Source organism: Cricetulus griseus (genome assembly GCF_003668045.3).
Source record: "Cricetulus griseus strain 17A/GY chromosome 1 unlocalized genomic scaffold, alternate assembly CriGri-PICRH-1.0 chr1_1, whole genome shotgun sequence".
NCBI classification, from domain to species: Eukaryota; Metazoa; Chordata; class Mammalia; order Rodentia; family Cricetidae; genus Cricetulus; species Cricetulus griseus.
The window spans coordinates 122,322,321-122,338,470 of record NW_023276807.1 but is presented as its reverse complement, the minus strand read 5'-3'; the positions used below and the strand labels follow the sequence as shown (position 1 = coordinate 122,338,470).

Below are 16,150 nucleotides of genomic sequence, written 5' to 3'. Positions count from 1 at the left end.
ATCACCCAAATACTAAAAAATGTCATTTCTGTGTGTAAAGATATGTTGACAACCATCAGTTAACTGTGCTAAAAGATGCTCATGTTTTAACTCATGAAATTCAACAATATTATGAAGTAATATTATAATATCACCAGTTTTGGTTTATAGATCAGAAAGTTGTAGATCAGAGAGTTTAAACAATTCCCAAATTCATACTCCAAAGAGGTAGCATGAATATGGGACCAAAACCACTATAGGCTGCAAAGCTCAAACTACTGACCATCATGTTCTTTCTCCTCCCCATACCTCTCTTAATTTTGAGAAAATCTCAGATACAGCCAGGTTCAGGGTTGGCTGTAGCAGAGCTTGATCAGAACAGACATATAATTCCACATTTAATGTTTACTAGCTCTTGGCTGTCAAAGCATAGTCTTACAGGTATGCATTATGTGTGCTCTTGGTGTTAAGAAACAACTGGCAGGACAGTTATTTTAGACAGAACCACTTCTGTTGCCATTACATAGAACACCGGGTCAATGCTGTAAAGCTAAATACACTATTTTCAATTATATCATGAAAACAACCTTATAAAATACCAAAAGGTTTGTAAGACCACCAGAGATGAGAAATCACAAAAGGAATGATATTTAGTGCTGTCCATTATAAAATGTTCTGTGCTGTATGTTTTGACATTTCTATAAAAGTCCAAAGACATGATGGCTTGAAAAATGTTTGAAACATTAGCATGTTTACAAAAATACTCTAAAAGAATGTAATTGTACAGAAGTTATTGCAATTAAATTCAATTTCAAATGATTTTTTCAAGTTACAAAACCTCAAGAGTTCTCTTTACACTGGCAGAGGTAACTTCTCACAGGAAACTTCAACTAACGTAAGATGTAAAAATGCAGAGCTCTGATAGTGAAATTTAATTAAAATTATATAAATATGAGATAAATTAATTTAAGACAGGTGGAAGAAGTTGCAAGCCAATTTCATCTTTCCTCTTTTGGTTTCATGGACTATGTACAGTAGTCACTGGTGAGTGACACTCTTGATAGCCAGCTGCCCAGAGACAGGTTTATCTTTAGAACAAGGCCAGAATATGAATTCCTAGTTGCACATCAATCAGCAGGACATGTCTCTGACATGGATTAAATCCCTGCATCTTGCTATATTTGGACACCTAAAGCCATGCCCTGAACTTGGGAAGTTCAGATATTAGTAGTTGTGCTAATACTTTTGTTCATGTATTCCTTGCCTTGTATCATATAAGAACAGTGGAGGACTTTTTAGAACACAAAATGACATTACCAAATTTCTGTATATTCAAAACTTAAAAACTATTGGGACATTCTGTTCCCAATAGTAATTGCAGTTATACAAGGCACTGTAACCTTTCTCTACTATAAACTAGTTTCTTATGATTATTTAAACTACATATATTACCAGTGGTTACTCCCATAAAGATGGTGAGAAGTAACAAAGACATAACTAAAAAATTGAACTCAGAGAAATACTGAGTCCCCAAACCTATAACAAAATGTACAAATGATTCATTCAAATATATTGTATGAACATATATTACTGGTTTTATTTTTTAATCACAAATAAAGGAGTTAAAATACTGTGTGTGAATTCTAGGGGTGTTTTCTTTAAAAATGACTCAACAACAGCAACATGCTCAGTGGCTGTTAAGACAAAAAAAAAAAACTGTTCAATTAAATTTTCTTAAAGATCTCTATGTATGTCACAGAACAAATTTTTGATTTCAGGAACAGAGTGGCTACATGTTTATGCATTTCCCCCTTTATAGTCAGATTTCTTCTTTTAATAGTGGATTGAGATAATGGCAAGACAGCTTACATTTAATAACACCTAGTACTCTTCTAGCTGACCAGAGTTCAATTCCCTGCACCCATATCAGGTGACTAACAACTGTCATTCACCCAGTTCCTGGGATCTGCCGCCCTCTTCTGTACTCCATAGGCACTGACATGATATGGCTTTATCTTTTTTTTTTAAGACTATTTCATATCAAATGAAATAATCTCTTTAAAGATGGACATTGTTTCCTTGATTCCTTTACCTGGATATTCTGAACATATCAACAACTGTGAAGTACTTAAAAATGTAGAGTTATAGGTACATGATATAAGACAAATGATTCTATTAAACAAACAAGGCCAAGAGAAAGACGTCAACCTTGACTGATTGGTTTTAGTGACATTTCTAGATAAAGCAACAAATTTCTTCTAAAGTGTGGATATGTGTCATAAAGTGACAAACATGCTATTTCCTCTAAGATATATATTGAGCAAGAAATTATATTTTAAGTCATAGCTTTAGAAATGCTTGGTTTCATTTTCTGTTGTTTTCCTTTTTTGTGGTTTGTTTGTTGAGTCTTAAAAACCAAAGTGGGCCGGGCGTTGGTGGCACATGCCTTTAATCCCAGCACTTGGGAAGCAGAGGCAGGCAGAACTCTGTGAGTTCGAGGCCAGCCTGGTCTCAAGACCGAGTGCCAGGATAGGCTCCAAAGCTACAAAGAGAAACCCTGTCTCGAAAAACCAAAAAAACAAACAAACAAAACCCCAAAGTGGCTTCTTTGGAAAACACAATGGCAGATGATGCCAGTGTAGCAGGAAGGCCCAGAGGATCTAAGGGCCCAAGATTAGGCGGTCAAGGAGGCTTCCTCAGACTTGGCTCTTAGAGGTAAAGCTGGGCCACCTGGTGACATGAAGATCAAGTCCCTGGAAGAGACACACCTGTTTCCTTGCCCATTAAGAAATACGAGATAATTGACTTTTTCCTGGGAGTATCCCCAAAAGACCAGGTTCAAGGCTTTTGTCATTATTGGGGTCTGGTAGTTTGAATGAAAATGGGCCATATTGAATGGTTCTATTCGGGGGTGTGGCCTTGTTGTAGTAGGATTGGCCTTGTTGGAAGAAGTATGACACTGGGGGGTGGACACTGGGGGTAGATCCAGATGTACAACTCTCAGCTACCTCTCCAGCACCATGTCTGTCTGAATGCCTCCATGCTTCCTGCCATGGTGATAATGGACTAAACATTGAACTGTAAGCCTTAAATGTTTTTCCTTTATAAGAATTGTTGTGGTCATGGTGTCTCTTCACCACAATAGAAACCCTAGCTAAGACACGCAGATTACAACAGTCATGCTGGTCTTGGTGTTAAGTGCTCCGAGAAGACAGCCACAGTCATCCAAAGGGCTATCGTCTTGGCCATGCTTCCCATCATCCCTGTGGGGAAAGACTGCTGGGGAACAAGACTGGTCAGCCCCACACTGTTCTATGGAAGGTGACAGGATGTTGTGGCCCTATGCTAGTACATCTCATCCCTGCCACCAGAGACACCAGCATCACCTCTGTTATTGGGCCCAAAAAACTGCTGCTGATGGTCAGTACTAATGACTGCCACACATCAGCCTGGTGCTACAATGCCACTCTGTGCAACTTTACCACAGCCACCTCTGATGCCATCTCTAAGACCTACAGCTACTTGACCCCTAACCTCTAGAAACAGCCTGTGATCAGCAAGTCTCCTTATCAGGAATTCTGTGATTATCTTGTGAAAACCCACACCAGTCTCTGTTCTGAGGACCCAAGCTCCAGCTGTGGCCACCACATAAGGGTTTTATACAAGAAAAAGAAAGTGAATTAAGTCTATTTAAAAAAAAATTGTATGCAGTCAACTTGGTATTTCTTCATACAGCAAATATTTACCAAGCACACAGTAATTAATATTGGGTGCTGGATAAATAAAATACTGGAATCCAAGAATTATCAAGACTATCATAGAACACAATATAATAAAATACATTCATTTTTGAGGGAGTCAAACCATCCAAAAAATAAAGCAGAGGATAAAAGGCTCAATTAAAGAAATCCTTTTTTTAAAAGACAGTAAATTAAAGGAGTAGAAATTGGGCTTTCACTGCTCACTATCACATCTAACATTCAAAACGTGAAAATCTTGTTTTCCTTAAAAACTGAAAACACCAATTACAATGACAAAAAATATTCTCAAGTTAATTTTATTTATAAAACTTCTGTCTGATCTCCAACTAATAAGACTTTTCCTAGTATATTTAGTTTTTTTAAATCTAATGGTTCATAAGTATTATTAGCTAAGCTTACTTGGTATAGAATGTTTTCCAACTTAAGTTTTGTTTAGTATATATATAGTCATGGTTTAATGCTATTGTGGCAAAAGCAACTTTTAGGGAAAAATCCCACAATTCTGAGTAGTAGCACAATAGTTAAAATATTAAGTTACTAAATAGACTCATTTACAGAGGACCTTTGTCAACAACTCAAGAGTTAGTTACATAAGACGGGAAAACTATGAATAAAGCACTTCAGTCAAAGTAAATCTACACTGACAGACTCACTTACCCAAAGATGCTGAATAATTCCCTCTAAGGCTTCCTCCAAGTTTTCCCCAAATCTCAACAATCTTTCTTTTGCTCAGAAGTTCCATATATGAATGAAAAGAAAGTTACTGCTGACCAGCACCTATGTAGTGGCAACTGGATAGCAGCCCTATAATGGCAGAAGCCCACATAAGGCAGGGTCTGGGGTCAGCAAAAGGACCATAAACAGAGGGAACAAGTAAGTAAACATGCTGGGGTAACAGCCTATTCGCTTTATTGTCAGTGAAGGGAAATACAAATAGTGAAAGGTTAAGTTAAAATCAACTCAATAGTGTTGGACTGAAATCAGAGGTATAAATTATCAGTGTGAACTCGTGATTTTTTAATAAAGATATACAAGCTGTAATGTTTGACCATTGAGAAATCTAAGAATAATATCCTAGTAACAACATTCTTGCTAAAATCTTGCTAAAATCTTGATTTCTAAATACCACATCAACTAAAGTAATCAGTGCTTCTAAGACTGACACTGAGAAATAACATGATGCATCTATAATACATTCCCAGGTCAAAAAGGAAGGGCTCAAGAACGGGGGGGGGTGGGGGGGGAGGCATTAAAGGTTTACTAAAGCCAGCACAGAAGATCACTTTCCAACACTGGCATCTGAGCATCAAAATAAGACTGACAGAATGAAAAGCCACAGAACCAAAGAGAAGAGTTGGCATCAATGGCAATATAAGCAAATACATGCAGAAGATGAGACTTCTAAGAGTCAGTGAGATGCTGTGGTTGATCTTTCCCCAGAGGCTACTTCCAAGACATGTCTATTATCACCAAGCACCTTCACATGACAAGACGTTAGTAGTGAACTCTGTTTAAATTTCTTGCAGTAGGATGCCAACAGAAGAATGGTAGAATCTGAAAAATTGCCATTTGGCAATGATCAATACAACAGTTAATTGGGGGGGGGGCTAAAGGACACTAAAACAAGTGGGTGAAATAAGTATAAGGAATATATTTTATACAGTTTTCAAGTTATAGCCTCAGAAAAGGTATCCTAATGGTCTGGCAGTATATCTAAGCAGGTAGAGTCCCTAGGTAGCATGCACAAAGCCCTGAGATCAATTCCAAGCTTTGTCAAATTGAGTGTTGCTATACACAACTGAGCCAGTTTAATGCAGGCCTGAACTACATGAAACCCTGTATCAAACAAAAACAAAAATATCATAAAAGAGAGATGAAAGTCCACTTACAGAAATACAGTAAACATTATATTCAGTAAGTGACCAAGGTAAAACCACTGGCATTAAAACAAAACTGACACATATGCCACGAAAAAGGATGTAATGAAAAAGAATTTTCCAATGTATAGCCTGATCATGTAAATGTAACAAAAAAAAAACACCGCTAATTTAGGAACAAAAAAAAAGCCACAAAATGGCATTTTTTAAGATAGCTAGCCAAAGTGAGAAAGGTATAAGATACAAAGGAACTCTTGCAGGCTGAAGATTGCAGGCACATACTGGTTATTATGCATAATCCTGTACTTTTCAGCTGTTAAGTCATTATTAGGACAAATGTCCTAATTAGGACATTATTATTAGGACAAATGTCAAAACCAAAATGGACAGTGGGATTATCTAGACAAACAGTACATGGAAATTTTTTTTCTGGTTCTGGTAACTTCTCTAAATTTGATTTACTTCAATTATGAAATTAAAATTAAAAATTTCTTATGTAGCTAAAAAAATTCTATTAATTTTGCAGCTTGTGATTTTCTTGAAACCAGTATGCTAATTGTTTTTGTTTTTCTTTCATTGCTTATTCTGGAACTTTCTATGTAGACTAGGCTGACCTATAATGCCTAGAGATCTTCTGCTCTAGCCTCTGCAGTGCTGGGATTAAAGGCATATACCACCACAGCCAGCCAGCATGGTAATCTTTAACCCTGACAATGAGAAGAAAAACAGAGCCCGATTAACTCCCAAGTACTATTCTCACTGAGCCTCAGCACATCTGTCTAGGTGAGCGATTGCTATTAGCAGCATTTTAAAATGGGAACTAAGTCACAAATCTACAGAGTATTGTATGGAGATCTGAAAACAGGAAGCAAAGCCAAGGCTCTCACTCACTTTTGGATATTGATCTTGTCTATTTAGGAAAGGGGGGGCGGGTCTCAAAACCTAAAGTAAGTCTACATCAGCATTCATTTAGAAATAAATTGAGAAAAAGTAACATGAAAATATATAATACTGGAAATCTTGTACTACAGGTTTTGGTATTTATATAAAAATAATAATCACTATAAAAGCAGCTAAGATAATTTTAACAACTAGTTATAAAGAAAGGCTGATTCATGACTTTGCAGTGAGAAATAATCTGTAATTTTAAAATCATTTTAGGAACATAGTGATTACATGTGGTTAAAATTACGAAAACACTTCATATTACTTTGAATTTTACTGGTTGGAGCTAAAAACAATCTCTTTCTGCCTGTTTCATATAATTTTCACTGTTCTAATTGACTGCTTACTGATTCCCAAATCTACACTGTATTGCTTAGTCTTCCTATGACTAGCTCTAGAAATTTTATTTTCTGTTTTTTTTTTTTGCAGGCCTCCAGCTGTGCCAATGGAGAAGAAAGAAATCTGCTCTTTGTTGAAAATGCTGGATATGAATTAATATGATCTAATGAAATAATTTAAAGTCCTACTGAATTATAACTATTCCTTCTTGTATTTAATAGTCCATGAAAGCAAAAAACTTTATTATCTAGGAATTACTTGTTGCAATGGAACTGTCAACAAACTAAAATTGATCTCTAAATTCTACCTAACAAATTTACTTGTAAAGTAAATTTTTATACTCTAGACAAAGGCCTATTTTTATGCCTTCAGCCTGAACAATAGCCAATAGTGTAAGTACTACACAATACCATTTTTCAGAGAATGCTGATTCTTGCTTCTTATTAATATAAAGAAAAAAGACTGTTCATAATGGTGTTGAGCTCGATTTTGAAAAGATGCTAACCAGATCCTCCGAAAGTGAAGAGAGCCAATAAAAACAATGTGAACTATTATTTTATAGTAGTGTGGGACAAAAAAAAAAAAAAGTACTGCTTCTCCTAGGTGTGATAGCAGCAAGATGTAACCTTAGGATATTTCATGAATACTATCCTAGATAACTCTTTGGATGGCTTTGTAAATTTCAGGCATATGCACTGACTACAGTGCCCTCTGCAACCTGAAGGAGCCTCATTGGGAAAATTCAACAGGAGCACAGATCCAATTTTTGTACACATGAAGACATGACACTATAAAAATGTCCTGCATTTTCATGTTTTAAAATCATAACAGTCTTAGCATCTTGGTAATGACTGAAGTGTGATAAATAACAACTGGCATTCTACGAAATGTTTAGGTGTTATGAAAAGAAACACCTATTCTTCCAATTACAAATATTTGGAAGACATCTCTCTGTCAAGATTCAGTATACTGTGTCCCTAAGTTTTATAACATCTCCAATTTACATGTGATACTGAGGGAAGTTGCACATGCCTGTTATTCTAGCACTCAGGACTGATGCAGGAGGCTGTCACAAGACCAGTCCAGCTACATAACAAAACCCTGTCTTTCAAAAGTAAGTTTTTCATTATTTAGATGTGCCCAGTAACTTGAATAAACTCAGTCAGTTTTGACCTGTCATAGAAGAAAATATAAAGCAGTACCTAGGAAAACTATGTACTGTAATAGATAGGTAGGGTTTTTTGTGTTTGTTTTTCAATTTCCAGAACTGGATTGCCCCATTTCAATAAAATTTAGATTTAATAAAATATTACATTATTTACTTGTTTGTTTATTGCTACACCATGTCATCCATGGTGCCAGACCCCACCTTACACCCACCCTTAAGCAGCCTCTAAGGCTGTCCCTCTGTCTGCTCTTCTCAGTCTAGCTGCTCTTGCTAATTTGGCTGGAGGGGCAGGCTGCTGCTAGATACTATATTTCTCTGCCTTCTGATCATCTGAGGGAATGAAGTAGGGAACAAGTAACCATAAGATCCTATTGTGGATGTAACTGTGATAGGTTTGGATTTGACTTCCTGGCAGTTTTCCAATTAGCACAGGCAGGGAAAATGCCTACTTCCCTTTGGCCATCATCCTTGAAAAGACAAGTCTACAGAGGCCAAAATCCATAGAACTAGCCTCTACTAAACAGCAAATAAAATCTGGACTGGTTAGACAGTGAGACTGGGAAGTCTAATTGTATCCCTGCACTTTACAACTCTGTAAGGACCATTTTACAATTATTATTGCTCAATCTTCCTCCATATCAATTACTGCTGAGCTGGAACGTCCTATTAACACATGAAAACACTGAAGTAACCTCCCCTCCTTAAAGATACAAGTAACTTTTTATAAAGATGTTTACTCATGGTTATGTGTGAGTGTGAATTGCAGAGGCTAGAAGGGGCTGTTGGATCCCTTGGAACTGGAGTTACTGGTGGTTGGGAGACACACAACTAGGCCATCTCTCAAGCCCCATAAACTAACTTTCTTCAACTCATGTCTGCCTTCTGGTGTCAGAGCCCCATTCTCTATGCCTCCCTCAGAAAGTCAACAGTATTTACTGTCTTCATTTCCTGTTTAATGTACCTCATTCACTTTCACTTGGCTACCAGCATGAACCTGTTTCTGTAAAGAGCACTAATAGCCTCTCCATCAGTACAACTAAGAAATCTGCTGTCCCATGGCTTGAACTCCTCTCTGAAGTTCATACCCATTCTTAAACCATGTTATTTTGGATGTTTCCAGGCCTTCACACTCTCTTGGTTTTCTTTCTCTTTAGACACTTTTCAGTGTTCTTTCTCAAATCTTCCTGTTTCTTGACTTCATAGCCCTTAGTTCTCCATTTCATTTCATCGTTTAAAAAAAGCTCAATCAGTATTCTTTCTTTTCATTACTGATTTCTGCCCAGAAGCTCATTCAAACATTATTCCTAGTCATTCCAATCCTCCCAAATTCTAACACCACAGAACCACAGTGCAAATTCTTTTTTCTCATTCTATACCAATACCCAGAATCCAATTGCCCAGTAAATACTGCCAGATATTCTTTCACATTAGAAAATGACTAACCTCCCTGCCATCTTGTCCTCTCCTGATCATCACCTTGGCTCAAGACCCTCAACAGGAAGCTCCCATTTTTTGCTCTTGACTACATATCCACAGAGCAACTATAACAAATCTTTCCAAAAGAAATGACGAAAATACATTGTCCAAACTGCTAGACAGGACTGGAAAGATGGCTTAGCATCAAAGCACTTGCTTTGTAAGTAAGAGAACTGTAGGTCCCAAGGAACTCAGCTGGGGAAGTGTGACCACCTGCCTGTAATTTCAGCCTCAGAAGGCCAAGACAGGGAATCCCCAGAGCAAGCTGGCTAGCGAGACTAAACACACTGGTTAGCTTCATGTTTGATTCAGAGACCATGCCTCAAAGAATTAGGTGGAATAACAAATGAGAAAGATTCCCACCATCAACCTCAAGCTTCCATGTGCATGGCCACTAAACACACACACACACACACACACACACACACACACACACACACACACACAGACACACACCCCTATATTATTTAATAAATAATAACTGCTATTTAAGTAGCCCTAGCCCTCCCTGATCACAGGTTATCTTGTTATCCTGCCATAGTTTTATCACAAAACTGTACCAGTAGTTGTATGATTGTAAATGTATCTATACATACATGGACATTCAAATGTGTTCATTCTCTCCCAGAAATTGTTGATTCTAAGAGGACAGGATATCTATCTTATTGAATATCTACTCCCAATGTCTAGAATAATGCATGTCTCACAGAAAGAACTAAATAATTATCGGTAACTGACTGAAGAAAGGAAGTCAATGTTAGTTACTTTGGTCCCTGTTGCTCTAATCTCCAATGCATAATGAATTCAAAGGATTTGAAAATGGTGACCAGGCCTGAAGTCACTGCCACCCTATATATTCCAATGGAGAACTATATTCCCAGTAAGTTTTTTTGTCTGTCTGAGCTTAAATTGTTTGTTTTTTGAGGCAGGGTTTCTGTGTATATAGCCTTTGGCTGTCCTGGAACTCAATCTGTAATCTGGGCTGGCTTTGAACTCACACCTGCTTCTGCCTCATGAGTGCTAGGGTTAAAGGCATGTGCCACCACTGCCCAGCTCAAACTCAAAATCTTATTAACCCATGAATACAATTATTCCAGAAGGAAACAGATGCTGTTATTAAATGTGAAGATACAGAAAAACAACCTCTATAGCTATTCAAAAAGTACTTACTAGCTGTACCAGCTGTGATGAAATTTGTTGTACTTGTAATTGTCAAGTACTTCCTTTTTTTCTTTTAATTATAATCTTATCTACTTGTTCCCAAGAAAAGCCCTTTGCTTAATCATACTACCCACTTGCAGCTACCATTCAATTTCCTTTCATATTGACTAACTCTTAAGTAGGGTGTTAATCACTGTTCCTACTTATCTCTTCGATGTTTTTTATTATGACAAAATACATATAAGATAGAATTTAGTATCTTCACACTTTTTACAAGTATAATAACCAAGTGGAGTTAAGTCATTTTATTGTGCTTCTATCACTTTCTCTTACCGTTCTCCAAGCCTCAGGTATTCCTCACATTTATGAATGCAGAGAAATGTGGGCTCACTCAAGCATGTAGAACTAGAGTAAGGACAAGTCACAATCTTAAAATAGCTCTTCTTCACTGCAGAAGTCTTCATGCAATGAATTCTATAGTAGAAAACTTGTTGTATGAGAAAAATGAGCCTCAAAACACATTCACAACATGTGTCAAAATAGATAAAAAAAAATGGTCAACTCTCCAGAGTAGAGAGAGATGTGATAAGCAGTTAGACTCTGTAACTTCTGAAAGGGGTCTCTGTAACTATTAAAAGACTACAACTATATGAAAGTCATGTATATTCTACAAGTTAAAAAGTATTTAGTCCTGGCAAATCAGCATAGGCAGCAACCTCAAGTCTCCCAAACTCCAATGCCATGAAGTAAAAATAGTTATGTCAAGGGGAAAGGAAATAAAAAAATAGCAAAATCAAAAACAGTTCAGACAGAACATTCTGGAATGAAGAAACACAGGAACTAATGCTAATATAGGATGGTAATCAAGTCAGCACATACCTGCAATCCCAGTGCTTGGGAGGTGAGGCAGAGGAACTGAAAATCCAAGGCCTGACTGAGCTACATAATGACACCTTTTCTAAATAAATATCAGAAACTTCTTATTGAGAGTGCTCTGAGTTTAGGATTTTATGATAAAAAGAAAATTATGGTTATAAAAGAATAAAGATGTGAGTTCGAGGCCAGCCTGGTCTCCAGAGCGAGTGCCAGGATAGGCTCTGTCTGAAAAAAAAAAGAATAAAGAATATACATTACATGAAGGGCAGGGTTTTATGGGTTTTGTTTTTGTTGGTTTTGTTTTGTTTTTAAGCTAAACTCTCACGTCATAATCCAAACCTGGAACCTGTGATCCTCTTACCCAGCCCTAATTCTGGATCACCATATCCAGCACATACAACTGTTCACCTGGTATGTGGACTGATTATGAAATAGATGTGCCACTTTTCTAACAAGACCCATATTGATCCCCCTGAACGTTGGTGGACAGAGTGAACCAGCAACATCATTATGTCACCTTTCTTTACACAGAGGCAACTTTGAATACTAAAAATCTTTTGTTAGTAGTACAAATAAAGGATGGCACTGTCAGTTCTGAAACTGGACTCTATCTTGGGGAATAGGCCTTCCTTGTCTAAGGTGCTTTCCATGTGCAATGAAAACCCAAACTTACAGTGATGGTTTTTACTGACAACAGCTTCTAAAACTAACAGCATTGCATACAGGATTAAAAATATTAAAACCTGATCTGCCAAGCAGTATGATGAGCTAGACAGCTTACTAAAAAACTGTCTTGTCTTTAAATATGCTGTATTCATTACTAACGCCCTCAGAACTATTGATCCAGCAGAAACTTCCAGTTAAGGGTGACAGGGTAAATATCATGGAATGCAACCCTACTCACCTTACTTAACCTCTGCTGGCAGGCCTCTTCCTATCTATCCCACAGTTCCTTTTATACAGGCTCAACAGCCGATTGTCGAACATCCCATTAACTACCTGTTAATCATTCTTTCTCCACTAACAGACCATGGCTAGTTCAAGAACTAAGAAGCATTCTATATGGGAGTATCTTAGTCTGGGACAATGCTTTACTCTAATTAGCACTTATGAAATACTCCTACTGTGTGAGCCAGTTTAATGGATACCCTCAAAGCCAATATGTTCTATCATAAGAAACAAACAAGCAAACAAATAAAAACCACAAAAACAAAACCCCTCTGAATACCCTCTAAATACAGGGGCAAAGTTTCCAAGTCCTCCTGTAAAACATTTGTAGAATCCATGATGTTCCACTCTTCCCACTTAAATACACATTTTATCCACACAATGGTAACAATTTTATTGCCTGTATATTTCTACAAATTCTTATCTACTACAAGGATTTCTTAGGAGTTTCAATAATATCTAATATTTAGAGGTGATGACAAAAATGCTACATGAACTGCTATATCCTACATACTCGGTAAACACTGCTACTCATAACTGCAATCCTCCAAGAATACCTTTGTCTTTGCTACTGAGACCACATACAAACCAAGAGCTTCCTTCAGACAACTTTGGGGTTCATCGGCACTGGTATAAGGACAGAATCTTGTACGGCACTCCAACATTGCTTAACTTACCATGGTCACATTTGCCTCACAGAAACAATAATAGGAACAGATATCCACTGAGCATTTGTTTTGGTGCTCAGCACTGCTCTAAGCACTTTACCTCTGATTATGAACAACCTTCTTTCTAGATGTAGTTGATAGTATTCACCCTTACCACAGAACTGAGATATTTGGTGACCTATCACATACACATAAGAGCAGCAAATGCTCTTAACCACTGAGCATCTCCTCAGTCCTGTGAGTCATCTCTTAAAAAGAAATTACATGTCTGGTTTATAAACTGTGCTTGCTTATTCAAAGAATTTAACACTTAAATGTGCCATTTTAAAAGACTCGTTTACTTGTGCTAAATGTATTAATCTGTATATCCCTTTCTTATTTCTAAGAAAATATATGACTTTCACAATATTAATTCATTCCCTAGAATAAATCTGTCCATATTACTAAATTCCTATAACACCACCATCTACATAGTATTTAACCAAGCATTCTTACACACTATCTACTTTTTTCATTTGTATATATAAAAAATGCTGTTAACACTCCTTGAAGAAATGGCTTGACACTTCCTTGGATCCTACTAGTGACTGCCATGCACACTGTAAATAGACATAGTATTCTGTTGCTGGATACCACTAAAATGCTCCTGGATCGCCAAGTTTTATGTTTTGAGTAGCTCTGACAATATCGCCAAACACTATGTACTCAGGCCATCTATGTTTTCCAATTCAGACTCAATGTAAAAAGCAACAGTGAACAACTAGAAAAGGCCAGTAGCTTTTATCAATATTTAGAAATCCACCCACACTAACACACCCAGAAGAAAAACCTCGTCATAAAAAGGATCTATGCAGAGAAACAATTTATAATGAGTCTTAATTTTAAGAATTCAAGGCCTATGGCCAGGAATTTTTTACTGTCATAAACAGAAAGAAAATATCCAAGATCATTTTTCTATTTAAGTTTATTTACACTAGAAAATAACAATTATAAAATGCCTAAATCTCTTCACTTACTTAATTAAAGATAATTTAAGACACTTTAAGCTAAACTTTACTAAATTTTTACATATCTACTCAACCTATTAAAAAAAAAACCTTTAAGCATAGCTGAACATTTTAGTTTATACAGCACTACAGAGATAGTACTTGCCATCTACTGTGTCACAAAACATTTCATTTATATTACAGAAGAGTCACATTCTGTAAGTTAACCACTTTTATTATTTTTTTTTATCTTATATGTAGAGGTGTCTGGCCTGCATGTATTCTGTGCATTACATGTGCATCTGGGGTATCTTCAGAAGCCAGAAAAAGATATGGTATCCCCTAGAACTAGACTTATGGATGGTTACGAGAGGCCATGTGGGCACTGGGAATCAAACCTGTGTGCTCTGGAAAAGCAAGCAGAAAGGAAGAAGATCACAATAGGAGACTAGCCCTTAATAAGGACTGGAAAGAAGGAGATAAGGGAGCTAGCTGAAAGGACATCTGTATCTGCACACTGTGAAACAGGAAGTAACCAGTCTAGTTTGGATGGAGTAGCAAGTGAAGGAGACAGACCAATAGAAAAGGTAAAAGAGGTGATAATGACTGAGGTGTGGGTTTGGGTGCACACCTCTAGCTTAGAATGCTTTGTGAAGATTTGTATTGGCTTTTTTTCTCTGAGCCACTTTAGTATGTTGAGCAGCTCAGATTTATATTTAAGTAAATTACTCTACTGGGTGAAGAATAGTTGACACAGGACACAACTATAATGAGGAACAATAAAATTCCCACCACAAATGCAATCATTCCTTTGACATGTTTCAGAGACACTTGTAGACCTCTACTGAAAAGACAATGAAAGACTGGCCTTTTGTAAAATACCAAGACTGACTATAACTCTACAACGATCTACATAAGTAAAAATAATAAGAAATCTCCTTTTTGCCTTGATAATATTTTTCTCCCAAGAAAAAAGATTCCATATGTGACAATCAGCAATACAGAGTCTGTGACCTGGTAGATTCCACCAGAATGAGACAGCCCTTCCTCCAGAGGGTCCCTAGCCAGTTCTCCAGTTACACGCCCTCCTTTGTATTTTGCCATTTCTAGATGTTATCACTGCTAATCAACTAGTAATTAATTTATATTTTTACAAAAGTCTCTTCATATTTTTAGTATCATTCAAACTTTTAGAGAAAAAAAAACGTGCTATACACAACCATTTGGCATTTATAAAATAGGAATACTAGAAAAGGAATAGTTAGGTTAACTGATACTAAAAAACAAAATAAACTAAATGAACTTTTTAAATTGCTTAAATTTTAGTACCTTGCTAGCATTAGTGTGAGGATAGGTCATACCTTTCTGTGCTGTACAAAATTATTGCCCACAAAATAGCTAGACAACGTGGAAACAGAAAAGAAATAATATACAAATTACTAAATTTTACCCTGCAACTTTTCAGGAGTCCTTCATCTATAGCTTCACTTCTTTATAGTTTCAGTAACCAACATTCCTTCTCAATGAGAAAAATGTTGATGGAAATTTCTAGAATGTTCTAAGTAGTATAACAAAATATTACGCTTTTCTGGCAGGAACTCAAATTATTCCTTTGTCCAGAGTATCCACACAGTATATGCTACCTGCTCTGTGACAGGTAAAAAGGACCTTATCACAGAACTTTTATTTATAGAACATTGTTATAATTGCTCTACTTTGCTATTTATTATTTGCTATTAATCTTACGGTACCTAACTTATATGTTATACTTCCTTGAAGAAGTATATATACAGGAAAACAACATGCACAGGATGTTTTCTTCTGGAGGTCTTGGAACACAGCCTTGAGGCACAAGGCTGACTACAGCATTAGAAGGGTTCACAGAGGCCTTCAGGAAAAGCTTAAAAGTCCTGGGCTCCTGAAGACTTTAGACATTATTCACAACTAAAAAGAAAGCTTCAGTTTC

At 36.7% G+C, this 16,150-nt stretch overlaps 1 protein-coding gene across 1 annotated transcript in view; it reads right to left on the bottom strand.

Annotated features, from left to right (window-relative positions):
- Nucleotides 1-16,150, bottom strand: part of Stim2 (stromal interaction molecule 2) — a 128,109-nt gene that overhangs the window by 29,367 nt on the left and 82,592 nt on the right.